General features: G+C 33.1%; 1 long non-coding RNA gene across 1 annotated transcript; it reads left to right on the forward strand.

The window, feature by feature from the left end:
* The first annotated feature begins 11249 nt into the window (after window positions 1–11249).
* Window positions 11250–16145, forward strand: LOC114580507. The gene is made up of 2 exons (XR_003701945.1): window positions 11250–12968; window positions 13657–16145. It is a non-coding gene; the product is annotated as an uncharacterized LOC114580507 (long non-coding RNA).
* Window positions 16146–22079: the final 5934 nt, after the last annotated feature.

A 22079-nucleotide genomic window follows, 5' to 3' on the forward strand; every position in this document is an offset into this window, starting at 1 on the left:
GTGGAATAAAGGCTTGTTGTTGTTGTATTATTTGATAAATATTTTATAGCTAGTTTTTTAATTAATTTATCATTCATCAGCTAAAGTAAAGTATTTTATTATTCTTGTTGATTGGAATGTTGACAATTTTAGTTCTTTATGACCCCTCAAACAATCGGTTGCTTTTTAATTTTCCTAAGTTGATTTCTCCAAACCAAAGTGCTTTATGATTAAAAAATATATTTATAACATTGTTTTGTTAGTTTGGGAGTTGTTGAATGAGCTTGATTGTAAGCCAAGTGGGGCTAATTCAATAGTTCAGTTAGATCTAGTCAAAGTTTGATTAAAACTTAGTAGGAGTTTTTGCTTTATTTTGAAAATTTTGAGTTTATTTTTTCACACGTGAGTTCTAATAACAAAGCATGCTTCTTTATTATGAATTTTTAAAATTGACTATTGATGTTTGTTCGAGTTTTCTCAACTATTCCAAAGATTCACATCGAAGTAACTTATTCCTTATGGCCTTTCTTATAGAAATATAATGATATATTACTTATAGAATTGATTAACTTATTTTGTTTATGTCCTCTTATAAACTATTTAAGAGGTTATCAGACATTATTTCTCATCAATCTATGTTGATTATACAATCCTATGTTTAAATAGGAATATAATTCTTTGCAAAAATATTATTCCATGATAACAAAGGCCTTTAGATTCATTGTTAACATAAATGGTAATGCACTTGCTATTGGTTATTTTAAGGTGTAGTACTCTTCTATATGGAAGAGGTTATGTCGTGCGAAGTTAATTGCTGAAAAGACAGTTCATTTGTTGAATTGGATCTAGTCAAGTATTATTTTGGCATCATGTATTGTTCAGTAAATATTTTATATCTAATTTTCTAATTAATTCCATCATTCGTCAGCTACAGTAAAGTATTTTATTATTATTGTTGATTGGAATATTGGCAATTTTAGTTCTTTATGACCACTTAGATAAAGTAAATCAATTATTGAAAATTTCTATTTAGCTAGCGTTGAAGAATCCTATGTTATCTAATATTGATCTAGCAACTAATATAGTTTCAAAAAGGCTTAGAATATTGTGATAAGTTGGGTAAGGAAATCTCTGTTACCATTTTTTGCACAAATATATTCAATATTGTCCTTTTATCTTTTTGGAGTTTTTAAATGATGTTTTACATGTCAATATTCATAAGCATTTTATTTTTCCAATTAACCTCAAAATATTAGTAATATTCGAACGTTGAATCAGTGGATCTTGTGCTTTAGAATAATGATATTGCTCAATAGTTTTGAGTTATTTCTTTAATCAAATTGATTTTCCAAACATATAATGTATTACTTGCTTTATAAATGTCTGAGAAATCATTTGCTATTAAGATTATGACATATCATGCATTTCATTTACTTATATGTTAATGGTTTGAGAATCAAATTAATTTTTTACTAAAGTCATCTTTAATTACTGGTTGTTCTAACAAATGGGAAGTTTTACTCTACAGTTCTTTCAACTAAGAAGGGTGCCTAGAGATATGACATTATCATGGGTGGTGAACTGATGCAAATTTATTTTGAGTATTATGAAAATGAATGTTGATGGGTGTAGAAAGGGTTGTGTTGAAGAAAGGGCTACCAACAATTTGATAGAGATGATGGTATATTGATTTTTGTATTTTATGAATTATTTAGGTTAGCAAAAATCATGTTGTAGGATCCCATATATTCATAAGAAAATCAAGATCTCACAGACCATGCCATCAAAAAGAATTTAGGACCCCACGTATTCAGACCAAGAAATGAACTTGGGATCCCACAAATTTATATCAATGAATGGAATTGGTATCGGTTGTTGGAAATAAATCTATGAATTTAAAATATGATTGTATATTTAAAGGAGGAAGTTACTTATCTGCATTTGCATATATGCAGATAAATTTTTATATGTGACACCCATTTTTCTATTTTAGTATATACTAGTTTCTTTATTTTCTTCTTAGAAAAGTCTAAATATTGACTTTTATCATAGAATTTTAAGGAATAAGAAAGAATTTCATATTTTTCAGATGGTATCAAAGCCTTAGGTCCTTCTTTAGATTTTTATCTCAGGCTTCATTGCCCTATATGTTTCAACCTTAATTGCCCAACATGTTTTTGCTCTCTATGCACCTCAACACATACCTTCATATCTAGACATCAAGTCATAACAAACTCATCACTAGCTATCGATGATCTCTATTCGATAATTTTTACACTAACTCGAATTCAATCTCTACTTATCATATCTTACCTCACTAACCTTTCCAATGAAAAAAATGATTTCCACTTAAAAATTGGTGCTCTTCTAGTAACCAATCTCTTCCAACAACTCATCATCACCGACACTAATCTTATTTGTACAACATCTTCCCTTGTTACAAGATTCATTGTTGCAGGAGTCCCCCATCTACAACTTTCATTGTTATAAGTGCCACCTCTAAACTCAACCTTCAGCATTATGGTACACGCCACAATTCTTCTAACTCTTTTTAGAAACCATAGTTCTTGCAACAACCTTTATCACTATTGTTCCTTCCAGCAGCCTTCATTGTTGTAGGCGCCATGATTTTTCCTCTCTAAGTGGCTCATTTTAGCAACCATAATCATTATTGTTCCTCCCAAGGTCCTTCATTGTTGTAATTGATCATAGACTTTTGTCAACCTTTGGGTCATGGACTCAAGAGACTGATCATATGACTCACTCATCATAGATATTAAACACATATGATCTATCTAAGAAGTAAAAAATTGCAATAGTAGATGGCCTATTAACTGCTATAACAAGTATATTAGACGTTCAGATCCCCTTTGCTAGAATATCATGTTTCAAGGTATGCAAAAAATTTACTCAAGATTAGCAGTGCAATATCATCTTCTATCTTACTGTACATCTCAAGGCCAAGATTCAAAAAAATGATTAGGTGTGCTTAAAAATGGAATGAATTTTATTATCTCAAGAAGGAAACTTACATGATAATAAGAGTAAATTAACCTTGTTACTTATTTATGAGCACCATACATATCAACAACAACAACAACAACATCAAGCCTTTATGAGGACCATACATATCAAGGTGCAAAATAGAACACGTCATGGCACATTGTGTAGCGCACTCTCGGCGCTATTTGCTTGGCACTGTGCATATGCTCAAAATGAAACAAGCTATTTGCATCATACAAAAGCACTAGCACATGCCTCAAAAACCACATAGCACATGATATTTTTTTTTAATTTAAAATTAATATTCATATTCATATTTATCAATCTTATCATTTATTTAATAACTTAATAGTGCTACCCTTACATATAAATGTATCTTAATTTCTAAAAAAGATGGCATAACTTATTTATGAAATATTTTTTATGTTTTATAGAATCAGTTGATGCCACATTTGTGTTATTTATTATTCGTCATTTCATTAACATATTTAAAAGGAAGGTAAAAACGTTTGAATGCATGCTTGCTTATAGGCATTCGAAATCATGTTGGATATAATTCAAACCATAAAAAAGATACTACATGAAAATATATAATATTGACAAATAAAGGTAATAATAATTGTATGACATGCATTTTTTGTGACTAATGAAGATTATGAATTAGAAAATGATATTCATGAAGGAAATTAGGTTTTTTTTTTTTACATTTGATGATGATGATGATTCTTGGGAAGACTAATTTAATTTCTGACAAAACAAAAAGACTTGATAAAATAGTTATCATGTTTTGAATTTTGAGTGATTGAGATGTTGATTATTTGGACTAAAACATCACTTTGGATATTTTTTTATCATGATGAATATCTTTATAATTGTATTTCATATTAATATATATTTTTATTTTATAATTACTTAATATTGTACGCCATATTTAAAATGGCGCATGTTGCGCCATACGCTATATGCTATGGCTCCACGGATAACCTTATAGTATGGTGCACCATTCATCATTGACAAATATGATGAGCACTCTTTATCAAATAAAGAAAATATATAACTTTATCATCATAGATTAGGACATTCATCATTTAAAACTATTGTGGTGTATTTAATTCTCCATATAAGGGGCATTGATATTAAAAAAATTCATATAATGTATTTTTTTATAATATATGTTAATTTCTAAAATGCAAGTGTGCACCTTTTCCCATTGATAATAAAAGAATTTGTTCCTTTTTCTCAAATCCACTATGATATTTTGGGTCCATTTATTATCCCCAAGATTTCTAAAGCATATTAATTTGCATCATTCATTAATGATTGCACCAAAGTCTATGATTTTTCTTCTAAAAAATTAATCTGATGAGAGCTTTGCTTTCACTAATTTTCATAATATGGTATAAAATCATGTTAGTGCCGAAATCAAATTGTTTAGGTCCAATAATGCAAGGGATCATTTCAAATAAATTTCAACCCCATACTTCCAAAAAAAGGCATTATTCATGATCATCATGACTAAACACTCTCTAGTAGAAATTAGAATGAAGTTGCTCGAAGGAAAAATAGTTATCTCATTGACAACACCCTAGTATTTGTATTTTAAAATAATTAACCTAAATATTATTGGGGGAAGTTAATATGATAGCAAGACACCTTGTAAATATATTAACTTATGGAGATTTAGAATTATAACACCTATGAAAATGATGTCCGAATTCAATCCTAATCTAAGAACTTCAAATAATCTGATTCCTAAGATTTTTGGACATGCATCTATTGTTTGTATTGATATTCCAAGTGTGGGAAAACTTAATCCAAGGACTACCTTCCAAGAGGTTTTATATCTCAATTAATGTCACCTTTCATGATATCTACATGCGTGTATATATATATATATATATATATATATATATATATATTCTACACCTTATCATCAAAGGAAGATTATAGTCATGGAAGAAGATAAAGAGCATTGATCTTCCTTCATTATCAAAATTCACGTCTCCCAAGTCTAACGTTTTTATCTATCTCACATGTGTCTCCCATGCAACATCATGAACATGTCCCCACATATCTTTTCCTCCTATCGAAAGATTTTCCCAATTAAAAAAAATGAAATCAAGAAAAAAAGCTTTTGTTCCTGAACTTGCACAAATTAAAAGATCTGACATTAAGTCATAGAAAGAAGGTAAAAATTTCTAATTCTATTCAATCGTAGAATCACTTGGAAAGCAATATAGATCACAGTCTTCTCATTGCTATTAGGGAGGAACCAGGGAATACCAAACACCTTACGTTTTCATGTTATTTTTAAAAAATTTCAACATTTCAGAGGAGTTTCCTTATAAGCCTAAATATATTTTCATTCCAACACATTATCTGAAGCTTAATCAAATGAAAATTGGAAGCATGCTCTCAATGAGGAGATACTAAAGAATACGAAAAATAAAAATTAAACATAGGAGCAAGTGCTTTAACCTGCGGCAAAAAGGGCTTGTGATGTGCAACTTGGTTTACACTATAAAATACTACGCAGATGGATCACTAGAGAGATACAAAATACCATTAGTAGCTAAAGGATATAATCAGACATATGATGTAGATTAGCAACAGGCATTTACATTGATAGTCAAAATGAATATTGGAAACCTTTGTTATCTTTAGCAATCATTTATGACAAGTAATTACAGTAATTTGATGTCAAAATTGCATTCATGCATAGAAACCTTGAAGAAGAGATTTCTATGAAAATCTTGCCTGTATTTGGAAAAAATATTGCTACTAATTAAGCATGGCAGAAAAAAAAAATGGCTTGCATGTGTTAAAGCGGTCTAAAAGACCATGACTAAGATGTTTGCAAAGATGAGACTAGCTAAGAGATACAAACTAAATCAAGGAGATAAACATTTTTCTTCGAGACTCAAACTCAATGGAAGTAATGATCTTTTTAGCGTATGTTGACAAGATAATTGTAACTAAAATGATGAAGATGATAACCAAATTTTGAGTTAATGTTTGGCCAATGAGTTTGACATTAAAAACACTGAAAGGTTAAAGTACTTCTAGGAATTGAAGTTGCACACACCATGCAAGTAATTTTCATCTCCCAACAAAAGTATGTCGTTGATACACTCATTAATCATAGTTAATTAACTTTGTCAATCTTAAATGAGTTATTCATTATATTAATAATTTTTAGATAAATACACATCATAAACACATAAATACTTGCATATGCATTTGTATATTTGCATGTATACTTGTGTGTTAGCATATGCATCTGTGCACTACTTAATGTGTTTGCAATTTTGCATAATATTTCATATGTTGGGTGACGCATGTATGATGTGTTTGCATGTTGTATTTGGTAGATGCATGATGCATTTGTATGTTATTTGATGTATGCATTATATGTTGACATGTTGCCCCACATGTATGCATAATATGCATGCATGTTGTATGCTTACAAATCTGAGTACTTGCATGTGTATTCATATGCTTGCATGTGAATTTGTATGTGCATTTTGTGTAGCAAACTTGCACATTTGCATGATTTTCGATATGCACACGCAAATTTTTGTATGATCAGTAATATGTTTATATATCAACATACATGCCAATGCGGTGCACTCATATGATTAGAGATACAAATACACGCCACTTAACACATTTATATAATGTGTTTGTATGTCTTTGGTAGACACGCATTATATAATAGGGGGCTCGTAGGCAATATCTTTCAATGATTTGGTACGTCACAAGCACTTTAATGAAGGATCGTACAACTCGTGGCACGTAAAAAGTGTGTTATTTTATTTATTTTCAAAGAAAAATGTTCACCGGGTGTATGATATATTCTCGGAGCACATACGAGTCTCATGACTCTAACAACTGGCATGTACACTGCTTAGGGCAACTGTGCACCCGTGAGTCCTCCCCTTATCATTTTTGTGCTTAGAGTTTGGTTCAATGGGTTCTATAAGGGGATCAATTTTCTATGTTATAAATAGAGAACCCAACCCTAATTCATTTATTTGCACATTTTAGTTTAGAGTGCGTGTTGCTAAGGGATCTAAGTGTGCACGTGCACTAGGAGCTAAGAGGGGAAAGTTTTAGTACATATATTGGCGAGCAATTTAGTTCTCCTACTAATTTGATATAAGTTCTATCAGTTATACTTTGATTTAATAGAGATTAATGATATTAAAAGTATGTTAGATGTTCATAACGATTGACAACGACACAACATGTGTTATCATATTGATGCATTTAGCAACGGGGATCGTGGCTTTAATTTAGAGTAAGTGCCAACAAGAAATCATGCTTCGCAAAGTCGGATAATAACTAAATCACCCACATTAAATGCCTTGTGTATTCACTGTTGATCAACTCACTACCAGTAACTCTATCTTCCTTCAGTGTGTTTGCCCTTCACATTTTGCAGTATATTGTCAAAATAGACAAATAGTTTATCTGCATGTTTGTCGTGTGGTTTAGGAAGCATGATGACATCCATGATGTGATTGGGAAATTGTGTAAATAATACAAAAAGGGCTCCTCCATGTGGATTGATTGACCATGGAATTGAAAGTAAATTTTGCTTGTCCAGATATCTCATCCCATTGTGTAGTATGATCTCCAGCGAGGGAACAAATCATATTACCTAATGTGTGGTTAATTACTAACATTTGATTGTTTTATTGAGGGTACTATACAAAACTCAAATGGAATTTAATTTGTATAAGTTTTCACAATTCTTGTCAAAAGTAACTAATAATTGGTCGCCACAATCTAAAGTCAGGCATTAGGTTATACCATAGAGTCGGACAATATCCTTAAAGGATAATTTAGTTATATTGACAACACCGAACGCCTTTTATAAGTAATAAAATTGGTCATTTTTTTAGAAACAGATTGCAATGAACATGACCAAATTGACACCACACCTGGTCGTGTAAGTTCAAACACAAAATCTATGCTAAGGTCTTCCCAAATTGAGTTTAGGATCAAGAAAGGAGTGTACAACCCCATGTTTTATAATGTACCCTTGAATGTTTGGCAAACCAAGAACCTTTTAAAAAATCTACAAACATCTTTGCACAATTTAGGCCAAAGCAATTTGAATTCAATGAAAAATAATCTAAATTAAATGACGGGGGAGTATCTTGTCCCTACCAATGAGTCGTGAGGCCAACAACACCAATCTTAATTGATTGATGGAATAATAATATGCTAAAGATACACGATTGATTTAAAAATATAATACTGATGGATAGAGAAATCACCTATTGATGTGCAAGATGTGAATTTTACCCAAGGAATTGCAAAATTGAAGACTTTGTCATAAACCTCATAAGAAGTTTCTAATCTAGTGATATTGGACTAAACTGCAACCAATAATCTAACTCATCTGCTCAATGTGTTTGCCACCTAGTTAGTGCTCCATGCTTTTTGTTTTAAAACAAAACTATTTTTTATATAAAAAGTACCCACCGCACATGCATGTGACTCAAATTTATCTATACAAATTTTCTTATGAATGCAGTAATTGAATTGAACGATAATCACTAAACAACATAAATTGTTAGAGTAATAGGTATGACTCCCATTGCTTGAGTGCTCGTACCCCTGCATGACACTCAGGTATAAACATACTGTCATTGCCTATTGGCGCTCAACTTCTCATAGAAAATATCCATATTTTTTCCTTCTTGAGATAGCATCACCTTATTTTGATAACTGATGCAACCATTACTTGGAATGGTTTGTGTCAAAATTGAGGATTGCTAACAATGGAACTGAGCAGAGGCATCTTTTGGGCCCCATGAAACTTTTGCTTCAAACATTAGTTTATGAACAAATTAATCAAACTGAAGTATTGAATAAGGCAACAATAAAAATTTTCAAGTCTATGAAAGCTGTGAATTCCGATGATTATGGTCGACAATGGCTATATATGACTTCAATTTTCTTCGGACCAATTTATAAGCCATGCATGCTGACAAATAAAAACCCAAGAAGAGGACATTTTCAACACCGAATTACATTTGGGAAGGATAATGTAAAGTTTGTGATCGCTTAAGAAACTGAGTAGAAATATGACATACCTCATTCATTTGTCACATGAAGATGCAAGATGAATTACATAGGACTAAAGGCATGACTCCCCACTAACATAATACTTTCTGAGTTTTCAACATTGTTTTCCATTCATCATCTACTCAAATTCTGATTTTGTGGCAATCGCTTCGCAAATCCAATTTAGAGAAAATACAGTCATTATGGAACATTTTTAAAATATCCTCCAACCAAAGCATCAGAGATCTAACTTGAACTATAATTTTATTTATCACTCTGCTATCTACACGTATTCTCTATGAAGTGTCCTCCTCTAAAATGATTGAAGTTGGAACCATGCAAAGATTGAGATTGTGATGGTTGAGTTGTTTTGAAGTTCGTCATAACCTATGCCTTGTAAAATTATGTTCTTTTGAACGCATCTTGTAATGTGGTTGATTAGGCAATGTTGCTCCAGACATGTGATTGATTTGAAGTTGTTCATATGTGTGGGAGATAGTTTTGTAATTCAACAGGTTTAACATCTTTGAACTGTTGTAGAAGTAATTGTAAAACAATTGGGATATCTAGCAAAGTGGAGTTTTGCTCAGCGATTAAAACAACAAAAATTTTAGCTAATGTTCAAAATGCAGTGAGTATTTGGGAGGCTAATATACTCATAAAGGTTGCTCTGACTACAAAAATCCTTTTTAAATGAATCACTGTGTAAGTAATTTGATCTTCTTACCTTTTTAATCGAAAGTATAGGAGTTGGATTGACAGTCAAACCACGCACCCATCTAAAATTGTCATGGTCCCCCTAGAATTAGGCGACAAACATTCATTTCAAGTACATCGCAAAGGACTTTGACACACAAAACTTTTACCAATGGAGAAGGTGACTTCACACATCTCTGTCACCGTTACTTTAAGGCCTTTCTTAATCTATCTAATTTTATAAGAATGTTAGTGTTTGAATGACTTTAATTGTAGGACCTCTTCTATGCATCCACTGTCCACCAAAAATACATACCTTAATGTTGATAGTACATGACATCCAGGAAGACTGGGTGATGCTAAGTGATGACTAGTTGTTTAGGAGTGAGAAGAACCTTCTTAATGATGCAAGACAGAAGTTTTCTTTAGTAACATCTTCAAACTATTCAACGCCAAAGAGCAAAAAAATATCAATTTCATCATCAATCTCACCATCTAACAATTGTATTTGACATCCATTCGAGCATTCATCCAACCAGTGACCTAATTGAAAACATCAGAAACACTTTGAGGGCTTAGGTCTATTACATATGTTGTCTCTATTAGTTCCATCCAAGGTTTAAAATTACGTAATTGGGTATTGAGGCGTTTTTTGTTCATGAGGCGAAGCGTAAACCTCAAGACATTTTGAGACGTAACCCTCCAAATCCAAAAATTGCAAGGCATTTTGAGACGTAACCCTCCAAATCTAAAAATTGCGTAAAGTGAAAATAAAGGTTAAAAATGATGTTTTATATAATACCTAAATAACATATTAAAGGATGATATTAACTTCCTATTGAACTATGAAGTAATAAATTAGCATACATATGAAATAAGAAATTGCAAATATGTAAAATGGCAAGTGATAGATAGTGTGAAATAAAATTGAAATTCAAATATTAAAAGAGCAAAATAACATAAAATATATGAATTGTATAAAGATATCATAAAACATCAAGTTCAACTCCAAATTTCTTCTCAATTTCCTACTCATCCACATTTAATTCCTAAATAAAACTAAAATAGTTGGCAACAACTCAGAAATCATATGCATTGTCATCACTAAGTATTATCACTAAGGGGGTCTTTATTTGAATCATTGTCATAACAAATTGGTCACTCCCTTATCTCATCTTGTGGTGTCCAATGCCTCTTAATCTACTTCTTCTTCATTTATTTCAATCATCTTCCTCTTTCATAAATGTTTGTCATCAACATAAAGATGAGAGTAATACTCCAAAATTTTTAGAGGAAGGGGTAGCGGTGATGTGTGGCATTCAAGTTATCCTTAACAACAGCTATAACGGAGGTGGCTGTGACGAAGGTGCTGGGCTGGAGGTCGAGGAAGTCGAGAAGTGGCTACGGCTTAAGAGTGTATGAAGACATGATTTGTTAAGGGCTTTAGTTTAGAATTTATGTAAGTTTTAATATATATATATATATAGGGTGAGGGTACGCCTCACCGAGCGAGGCAAGGCGCGCCTGCGTCTCAAGACGGGCTCAGCCAAACTAAGGTGTAAGCCTCATAAAAAATGTTTGAGGCATAAACTTTAAGGCATTTTTCACTATAATTGCACTGAGTCAAGCCTCCTATTGTGCAATTTAAACAATAGTTCCATCTCTTGCTGAGAGTTTTGAGTCACCGGTTGAAATATTAGAATTAGATGTTTGGGATTAAAGGGGGCCCAACTTAGTTATTAGAGAAGCACTTTTAGCTCCATACGTCGGTTGTTCAAAAACATGGCACTTATCAACAAAGGATTTTGGATTCCAAATGGAGTTGCAATTTTGTTTTGTAAGATTAATTGATATTCTATAATAATTAACAAACCAATTTAATGTCAAGCGTATCTTTAATGAAAATTTTCAAACCTTTAATATAACAAGCTACTAGTTATTGAGTCGACTCATTCAGATGTTCTAAGAACTACTCTGATAAAATTCTTCAATGTAGCTGCTAACAATCAAGTTTCCTTACAAGCACCTTCGATATTATAAGAAAAACATTTGCTAGTAATCAAAGGGAAGAAATGTCCATTTATGAGTTGTTTCATTCTAATCCATTTTTTTTAACATTTTCCTTTCCTTCTTATTGGTGGGATTGAATTAATTGCAACCATCATTAAATTTGCAAGCGATATACTAGACTTCCTTTTATGTGGGAATATTCATGTACTCGAAAAATGCCTCAAACATTTACTCCTAATCAATGTAATCTTCAATGTGTAGATCAACATTAAAAAAGGATGTCTGATTTTACCTTGAGCTCAATATAGTTTCATATACAGCTCACCTTGGCATATTGGTTGAGAGCTTAGACATCCAACTAAGAGGTCTTAGGTTCGAGTCTTTGTGTATGCATTGTGTGTGTGAGTTTGTCTTAAATGGCCTAAATGTCCCAAAAAATATGTAGTTACACTGCTGACGAAATTGTGGTGACGTGGTTGTTTTAAGAATAGGAGCTCAACTTCCAAATCAGAGTCCAAATAGTTGTTCCAGCAACAAGGAAGATTTCCTCATCAGACTTAGAAAACTCGGAGCACGTCAATTGATGATATCTTTGGGGTTCCCGCATAACCCAATTCACCACAACAAGATCACCCGTCGCTGGTATGGTTGCCAGGTTCTCTGGTATAATTGCCGGTAGGGCAGCGTTGATGTTCCTGAAGTCGTGAAGCTCTCATGTATCTCAACCACAAAATGTTGGAAATCTCTAGCGAGAATCCAATTTTTGCTCAAAGATGGCTGGTGATTCTCACATTAGCTCCCAGTTGTGATCTTGGCGTGCCGAACCGTTACCGCCGTCTGTTATCCAACTCGGATACCAGCTTGGTGTAAAAACCAGTAATTCGTGGGAGGAAAAACGAGAAAGAACAACTTTCTTAAAAAGTAATATCAATTATGTCCTTGCACTCGTTTGATTGGAATAATATACTACACAATGCTTCACTTGCAGACAAAGAACTATTGAACTAATAACAGAAGTAAAGGAGGTGATCAGGACTTAAATAAAAAAAGGTAGAATAACGAGACGGGAGTGAGGTCGGTGATTGCCATCTTACTCCAATTTTTTTTATTTGCTAGCTGCATCAGAAACGGATCCATCGCCTTGAATGGAAGCCTGGGAAGGAAGTGGGAGCAATTGGCATTGATCTTAGGGCCGCGGCTGAGTCATAGGCTATGTTGCACCGATACGGATACGGTGACATGAATACGACACGATACAAATACGGGACACTTCAATTCTTAAAAATAGAAGATATGGGTACGGCGTGGATACGACATTGTAATTTATAAATCATACCTAAAAATTAAGAAAGTAATCAAGGCATAACATTTGGAATTACAAAACAAAATGACAACAACATCATTTCTAGCCTTGTAGCTTATAATATCAAAATATAAGCATTAAATGTCCAGTACAACAACAAAAGCATAAACATAAATTATCTAGCACATAAGTTTCAACTATTCAATAGAAGGAATGATATAATTATCTTCTTTAATTGTTTGTCTTAGAGCTTCTATATCATCTTCAATAAATATCATAGCTTCTAATTCATTCTCATCAAGTGAAAGATTAGTAAATTTTAATATTTTCATATCATCAAGAGGCTCAAATCCATCTCGGAAATGAGAGAATCTTGCTCGCAACCGCGGAAATAAATACGACACGTCTTTTTTTCAGATTTTTTGTTTTTCAACAGACACGCGTATCCTTTTGAAATTAAATAGTATTTTAATTGGATACGGCTTTGGCGTATCCGACACATATCGGTGGAGTATCGGAGGCGTATTCGTGTATCGGTGTATCAGATACAGCACGCCTTCATAAATAGGTGTATCGGTGCAACATAGGTCATAGGCGTAGTGTACCAAATTCCACGCAGTCGAAGGCGCCAAGCTAGACTCTCCTCTTCTTAGCAGGGTCCCGCATCTCGGCACCTAAGCGGGCCCATGACCTCTTGTGGACGCCCCGAAAGCGCATCCGGGTGCCCCGCGGCCGCTGCTAGATAATAAAATTGAAATTCAAATATTATAAGACTATAAGAGCAAAACAACATAAAATATATGAATTATATAAAGATATCATAAAACATCAAGTTCAACTTCAAATTTTTTTCTCAATTTCCTACTCATCCACATTTAATTCCTAAAGAAAACTAAAATAGTTGGCAACAACTTGGAAATCATATTCATTGTCATCACTAAGTGTTATAACTAAAGGGGTCTTTTTTTGAATCATTGTCATAACAAATTGGTCACTCCCTTATCTCATCTTGTGGAGTCCAATGTCTCTCAATCTACTTCTTCTTCATTTATTTTAATCATCTTCCTATTTCATAAATGTTTGTCATCAACATAAAGATGAGAGTAATACTCCAAAATTTTTAGAGGAAGGGGTAGTGGTGATATGTGGCATTCAAGTTATCCTTGACAACAGCTATAACGGTGGTGGCTGCGACGAAGGTGCTGGGCTGGAGGTCGACGAAGTCGAGAAGTTGCTACGACTTAATAGTGCATGAAGACATGATTTGTTAAGGGCTTTAGTTTAGAATTTATGTAAGCTTTAATAAATATGTATATATATATATATATATATATATATATATATATATAGGGTGAGGGTACGCCTCAAGAGCGAGGCGAGGCGCACCTGCGCCTCAAGAAGGGCTCAACCAAACTAAGGTATAAGCCTCATAAAAAAAGCTTGAGGCATAAACTTTAAGGCATTTTTCACTATAATTGCAATGAGTCAAGCCTCCTATTGTGCAATTTAAACAATAGTTCCATCTCTTGCTGAGAGTTTTGAGTCACCGGCTGAAATATTAGAATTAGTTGTTTGGGATTAAAGGGGGCCCAACTTAGTTATTAGAGAAGCACTTTTAGTTCCATACGTCGGTTGTTCAAAATCATGGTACTTATCAACAAAGTATTTTGGATTCCAAATCGAGTTGCAATTTTGTTTTGTAAGATAAATTGATATTCTATGATAATTAACAAACCAATTTAATGTCAAGCATATCTTTAATGAAAATTTTCAAACCTTTAATATAACAAGCTACTAGTTATTGAGTCGACTCATTCAGATTGTTCAAAGAACTATTTTGATAAAATTCTTCAATGTAGCTGCTAACAATCAAGTTTCCTTATGAGCACTTTCGATATTATAAGAACAACTTCTGCTAGTAATTAGAGGGAAGAAATGTCCATTTATGAGTTGTTTCATTCTAATCCATTTTTTTAACATTTTCCTTTCCTTCTTATTGGCAGGATTGGATTAATTGCAACCACCATTAAACTTGTAAGCGATATACTAGACTTCCTTTTATGTGGGAATATTCATGTACTCGAAAAATGTCTCAAATATTTACTCCTAATCAATGTAATCTTCAATGTGTAGATCGACATTAAAAAAGGATGTGTGATTTTACCTTGAGCTCAATATAGTTTCATACACAGCTCATCTTGGCCTGTTGGTTGAGAGCTTAGGCTTCCAACTAAGAGGTATTGGGTTCGAGTCTTTGTGGATGCATTGTGTGTGTGAGTTTGCCTTAAATGGCCTAAATGTCCCAAAAAATATATAGTTCCAACGCTGACGAAATTGTGGTGACGTTTTTGTTTTAAGAATAGGAGCTCAACATCTAAATCAGCGTCCAAATAATTGTTCCGGCAACAAGGAAGATTTCCTCATCAGACTTAGAAAACTCGGAGCACGTCAGTGCATGATATCTTTGGGGTTCCCGCAGAACCCAATTCACCACAACAGGATCACCCGTCGCTGGTATGGTTGCCAGGTTCTCTGGTGTAATTGCCGGTAGGGCAGCGTTGATGTTCCTGAAGTCGTGAAGCTCTCATGTGTCTCAACCACAAAATGTTGGAAATCTCTAGCGATAATCCAATTTTTGCTCAAAGATGGCCGGTGATTCTCACATTAGCTCCTAGTTGTGATCCTGGCGTGCCGAACCGTTACCGCCATCCGTCATCCAACTCGGATACTAGCTTGATGTAAAAACCAGTAATTCATGGGAGGAAACCGAAGGCGGAAACGAGAAAGAACAACTTTCTTCAGAAGTAATATCAATTATGTCCTTGCACTCGTTTGATTGGAATAATATACTACACGTACAATGCTTCACTTGCAGACAAAGAACTAAAACAAACTATTGAACTAATGACAGAAGTAAAGGGGGTGATCAGGACTTAAATAATAAAAGGTAGAATAACGAGACGGGAGTGAGGTCGGTGATTGCCGTCTTACTCCAATTTTTTTATTTGCTAGCTGCATCAGATTCGGATCCATCGCCTTGAATGGAAGCCTGGGAAGGAAGTGGGAGCAGTTGGCATTGATCTTAGGGCCGCGACTGAGTCATAGGCGTAGTGTACCAAATTCCACGCAGTCGAAGGCGCCAAGCCAGACTCTCCTCTTCTTAGCAGGGTCCCGCATCTCGGCACCTAAGCGGCCCCATGACCTCTTGTGGACGCCCCGAAAGCGCATCCGGGTGCCCCGCGGCCGCTGCCGCCGGCGAATGACCCTTCATTGATGCCATAGTGACGCCCCACAAGACAATTTGATTATTCTTCCACCACGTCCCACCTTTATGATTTTTTCTTCCTTTTTCTCCCTCCCTTTTCAGAGGGGAGATCAGCAACAACATCAACGTAGGCGCCGCAATCACCACTGGAACCGCTAAAAACGCCGCCAAATTTCTCTCCCACAGCTTCTCCTACGCCATCGAGCTCATCCGTATCTTCAAGACCAAATTCCTCTCACCATTCCGCGTTATTTAGTTCTCGCCAGGGACGATGCTTGAGAGGAAAGGGGGAGAGAGAGAGCGAGAGAGAAGAGAGAGAGAAAGGAAGGTGATCTTCTACCTTTGCTGCCCAACTTCTGCAGCGATCACCGATCGCATGAACGAGGGGAAACGGAAGAAGACGAATAGACGTGTTTGGAAAGTGGAACCAAAGTAGTCATAAAGTAGTGAGATTAGGTTTAGGCATTATATGGAAAATATGGAGGGAAGATGGATTAATTTTTAAACTAAATTCTAATTAAAAATTCATTAGCCATGTAATCAAAGAGAAAATTAAATTTTAAATTAGTTATTAATAGTTATAAGTCGCAGTCAAATGATACTTATATATGTATTAAATTAAAAAAAAAATATTAATCAATCAATATTATATTGAAATTTTTTTTTTATAGTTGTACAATCTATAAGTCAAATTTAATATGACTTGAGCTGTAAAGTTGCATTGAGTTGTCATATTTTTTGAGTTGTAAAATGTCTTATAAAATCAGTATGTATCATCAAATCATATATATAGGTTTGTATTATCTTATCATAAAGTCAGTAGCAATAAATTTGATTAAATGATTTTTATTATTTAGTTTATGATGGGTATTACTTAGTTGTTTATGATACCATGTCTTTAACTAGATTAGGGATATATGGATTTCATTTTTGTCTTTTCCCCTTTCATCTTTCCTAGATCATGTTCCCTAGCAAATCATTTACTTTACAATGCATTTATTGTATATTGCATTCACTTAATTTACAGTTAATCAAATAGCTCCTTAAAGTAAAAGGAATGCAGGATATAAAAAGAGTGTATTCCAAATACACAAGTTATTGCATTTTGGATGTATCTAGAATTCTTTAGATTTGGGTGATTTTAAAATACACAAATAATGCACCACCATTGTCACTGTCTGCTGGCCATTGCCGCCGCCACCATTTTCCCTCCGTCGTCGGCCACCACCCTTCAGTGCTTATGGTCGACGGCCACCGACCACTCTGACCACAATGCACTATACTCTATACATTGCATTAAGTTCACTTCAAACAAAAAAATAATCAAGTTATGTATTACTTTTACACTCATTCAAATAACTTCAAAATATTCCTTTTACACCTCATTCCTTTTAAACAATATTCCTTTTTCAAACAACCAAATAGCCCCTAAATATGATTTAATTTTTTTTTTGTTTTCATTTTATAGTAAAGAAATTTGTATATTCAAGCACATCAAATTTAAACTTGTAATAAATCAAATCGAAGAAAATATATGTTTGGTCCACCTTTGATAGTCTCTCTCAATCTTCATGTTTTGACTAGGAATTATTTACTATATGTTTTTTAGGCTCTTATTGAGAGAATTAAAGCCTAAAAATTTTAGCAATCCTATAAGATTAGTGCTCAAGGTCTCTTGCATCAATTGCTTGATTTCCATCAACCACCAAAACGCAACAAAAGGAAGGCTACATTCAAGTATCTTAAAATATATTTTCAAAAAGTGATAGCAAACCACAGAGACCAATCGACAAAATAACATAATGGATATAAATTGATTTGATTATTTAAATGTGATTTTTTTTTATGATATATATAAATTTTAAATTTTCTTTCTACCTTATATTTAAAATGTGTTCTTTATGAAACTTCAATAAACAAGTATGATTGTTATAATATATCAAAAAAATAATAATAACAAATGCAAGAATTACTAGTCGTATAGCAGTCATGTTACTTAACTATGAGTCAAACATATAAATGAAGTGCATAGTAGTGGTGTGCTGGCCAACCATTGGTGATCTATCGCTCAAAATGTTTTACAAAAGTTTTATTCCTATGGGATGTTATCCACTATTCGGGTGAACCAGTGTGAAACTCCTTAAGTAAAAGAAAGTTAAACTCTTAAACATCGAGATGCCTTTTGGTGTAATGTCTGGAATTTCTATAAGAAACTCTACAATTAAGTGTATTCATCCCGGAGCAATTTTGAGATAGGTGATCTACTGGGAAGTTACACCAATATGATAAAATCTTGAGGTCGTTAGGTCAAAGCAGACAATATATCGATAGTTAAGAGTTTAGGCTGTTACAAATGTTGTCAGAGCAATACACTAGCTGGAAGATGAGAATTGAGTATTAATTAAGACAAAGTGTTATGCCATAGGAGCCACCTTTTGAGCCCTACATGGGACAAAGTGCGACATGACAGGAGCCACCACTTGAACTTATAGGGGTCACCTCTAGAATCATATATGTATGGTGAATGATTATTGGATAATGATGCTGACGGGGACATCGATTACTTTAGTGGGGGAGATTATGAACCCCTTAAGTAAAAGAAAGCTAAACTCTTAAACATTGAGGCACCTTTGGGTGTAATTACTGAATTGTTTATAAGAAATTATGCAGTTAAGTGTGCTCATCCCAGAGCAATTCTAGGATGCGTGACTTATTGGGAATTACACCAACAGGACAAAACCATGATGCCCTTAGGCCAAAGTTAATAATATCTCAATAGTTAAGAGCTTGAGCTGTTACGACCAGGGGATCAAGGAGGTGACCTATGTAAAGCTTTGACCCCACTTAATTAGCAAATAAACCTTAATAATTGCTCAATGTTCCATAAACAAAACAACATTATTAATCTCCCATTTAGTCTGAATTCTTTAAACATATATAGCTACACAAATAGTTTTAATTGACTTGCTTGATCATTTTTTTTACCTAGAATTAACATGGACATCTTTTTTTATGTGACCCCATCATCACAGTAAGCCCACCTCAATTTGAAGAATCAAAAGAAAAGAGTCAACCAATACTATCATGATGTCGCTTTAGCAAATACTTGAACCTCCTTGTGCCTACAAATAGAGGATATAACTCTTATTTATGCAAGCACTTATGATTAACTTGGATGCCTTGCACTCTACCCTTAGAATGAGGCAAAAGTGGGATCCACTTCCCAAAGTAATAGTAGAAGCATGGCCTAAATAAATTTAGGATGAGTACTAAATAAAGAAGAAAAAATTTTCCAAGCCTTTGGGATGTTAAATATGCATAACCTTACCTTATTCCATACTAATAACCATATGAATCATTTAGGTACAATGATTCTGCCTACACATATGATATACAAGGTTCATCCCTCTAAATTCCAAGATGCCTAATTGATTACGGTGAAATAGAATTTTGATGAGCCGATAAAAACGCGTGATGGGATATTACATTAACAGACCTCATTAGCCTTTTTAAAAATCATAATGACTAAATTCAAATTATACCTTCTTTATTTTTTTAATATAGTTCATTACCATAGTTTTTCATTTCCTTTCTAATGCATGACTTCATAAGTTATTGAGTTATTGATTTTTAATTCTCAAACATTATGGTGTACTATAATTTCTTGGAGTTATCCATGTTGTTAACTTGAATTTGATTCTTTTGTATGGGTTAATGGACCACCATAAGTTATCATATCTATAGCTTACTAATATCCATAAGTTATTATATCAATACATTATATCAACACCTTCTTTTAAGGAAGGGTATAATATGTGATCAACAACAAGCATAGTGACATCATTTCAATTAAGTTAGACCTCATGAAATTTTTTTTTTTTTTTTGAAATTTTCATATAAAAAATAATTCTCTTGTAACATCTCTTTTATCTGTCTATATATGCTGGATCTTTGTATTCTGCTAAGATAATAAACTCTTTTACATTACCACTATGAATGTTCTTACATGCAAATATTAAAAGAAAATAGTTGACTAAACTACTACAAGAGAAGCTACATTTATGTTATACGAAAACAAAAAAAATGGCAAGAACTTAATGGTTGCTTCTTGTAAAAATGCATGTGGTGTGTAGTTAAAATATCCAAAAATATATATTAATTAATTGAAGGCCTCATTGGATGGAATCGCCAATTGGCTAATGATGTTGATGAGTCGTTTTGATAGATCTAGTGAACATGGCAAATATCTCATGATGAGCATGGGTGAATCGACTTATGTTTTGTTTGGGATGCTTTTTTTTTGCTGCTTTCTAAAGTAGCTTTTTAGTATAAATTTTTTTAATTTAAAATTTTTTCGTACCAAAAAACTATTTTAGAAAACAGTAAGAAACTTACGTTTGCATGATTTTTTATTGCTTTCTAAAGTAGCTTCCTAATACAAAAATTTCTAGTTTAATAATTTTTTGTACTAAAAAGCCGCTTTATATAGAAAGCACTAAGAAAGCTATTGCAAGCGAAACCTATGGCTTCTTTTAAGATGGCTTTCTTATTACTTTTTAAAACAAATTTTTAGTACAAAAATTTATTGAACTAAAACTTTTCATGCTTGAAAACTACTTTAAATATTTAAAAAGCTGTAAAAAAAATTGTCCCAAATGAAACCTAAATTGTTGATTTCTCATTTCTCAATGACTCGCTGAATAGAAAAAATATATAGTTTTTGGTTGAGAAAAAAAAAACTATTTAGCTCCAAAACAAGCTCGGATAATAGCATCTGGCCCTTTGACACTTCTGTTGGATTCCACAATGGTACAAAATGTTCTAATCTCGCGAGGGACCACTTATTGGTATCAGCATTTCTACCTCTATTAAATTATGATATTATGTTCTTCAATTATCGGATCAAAACAATTTGTGCTCTCTAATATTATTAAATAATTAAGTTAGCTCATATTCATCATTTCAAAAAATTTTTTAATTTAAAATTTTTTTTGTACCAAAAAGCTACTTTAGAAAACAATAAGAAACTTATGTTTGGAAGATTTTTTTATTGCTTTCTAAAGCAGCTTCCTAATACAAAAAATTCTAGTTCAATAATTTTTTGTACTAGAAAGCCGCTTTAGAAAGCAATAAGAAAGCTATTGCAAACGAAACCTATTGCTTCTTTTAAGTTGGCTTTCTTATTACTTTTTAAAACAAATTTTTAGTACAAAAATTTATTGAACGATTTTTTTTTAATTATTTTTGTACTGAAAAATTATTTTAAAAAACAATAAGAAAGCTGTCTCAAAATAAGTCCAAGACTGACAACAACAGTTCTATCTTCAATTCTTCATAAGGCTTCATTTGGTACCGTTTTTCTATTGCTTGCTAAACTAGTTTTTTAGTATAATTTTTTTTTTTAACATAATGAAAAAGCAGTCCAAAAGCTATCACAATCGGGTACGACTTTCTTACATCTTCTTAAAGCAGCTTTTTAGTCTAAAAAATTGTTTTAAGAAACAATAATAAAACCGTCTCAAACGAAACCTTAGGCCTAGTATCCTCTTGAGACAAGTTCATGATAATTTTGGCAACTTAGGCTTTGTTTGGGACGACTTTCTTCCTGCTTCTTAAAGCGTCTTTCTAGTACAAAAAATTAAAAATTTGTACTATAAAACTATTTTAAGAAGCAGTAAGAAAGCCATCTCAAACGAAGCTAATATAAACGAAGCTAATATAAGTTAGGAGACTTTAACACCAATT

Source organism: Dendrobium catenatum, unplaced genomic scaffold (assembly GCF_001605985.2).
Source record: "Dendrobium catenatum unplaced genomic scaffold, ASM160598v2 fragScaff_scaffold_1061, whole genome shotgun sequence".
Lineage (NCBI taxonomy): Eukaryota > Viridiplantae > Streptophyta > Magnoliopsida > Asparagales > Orchidaceae > Dendrobium > Dendrobium catenatum.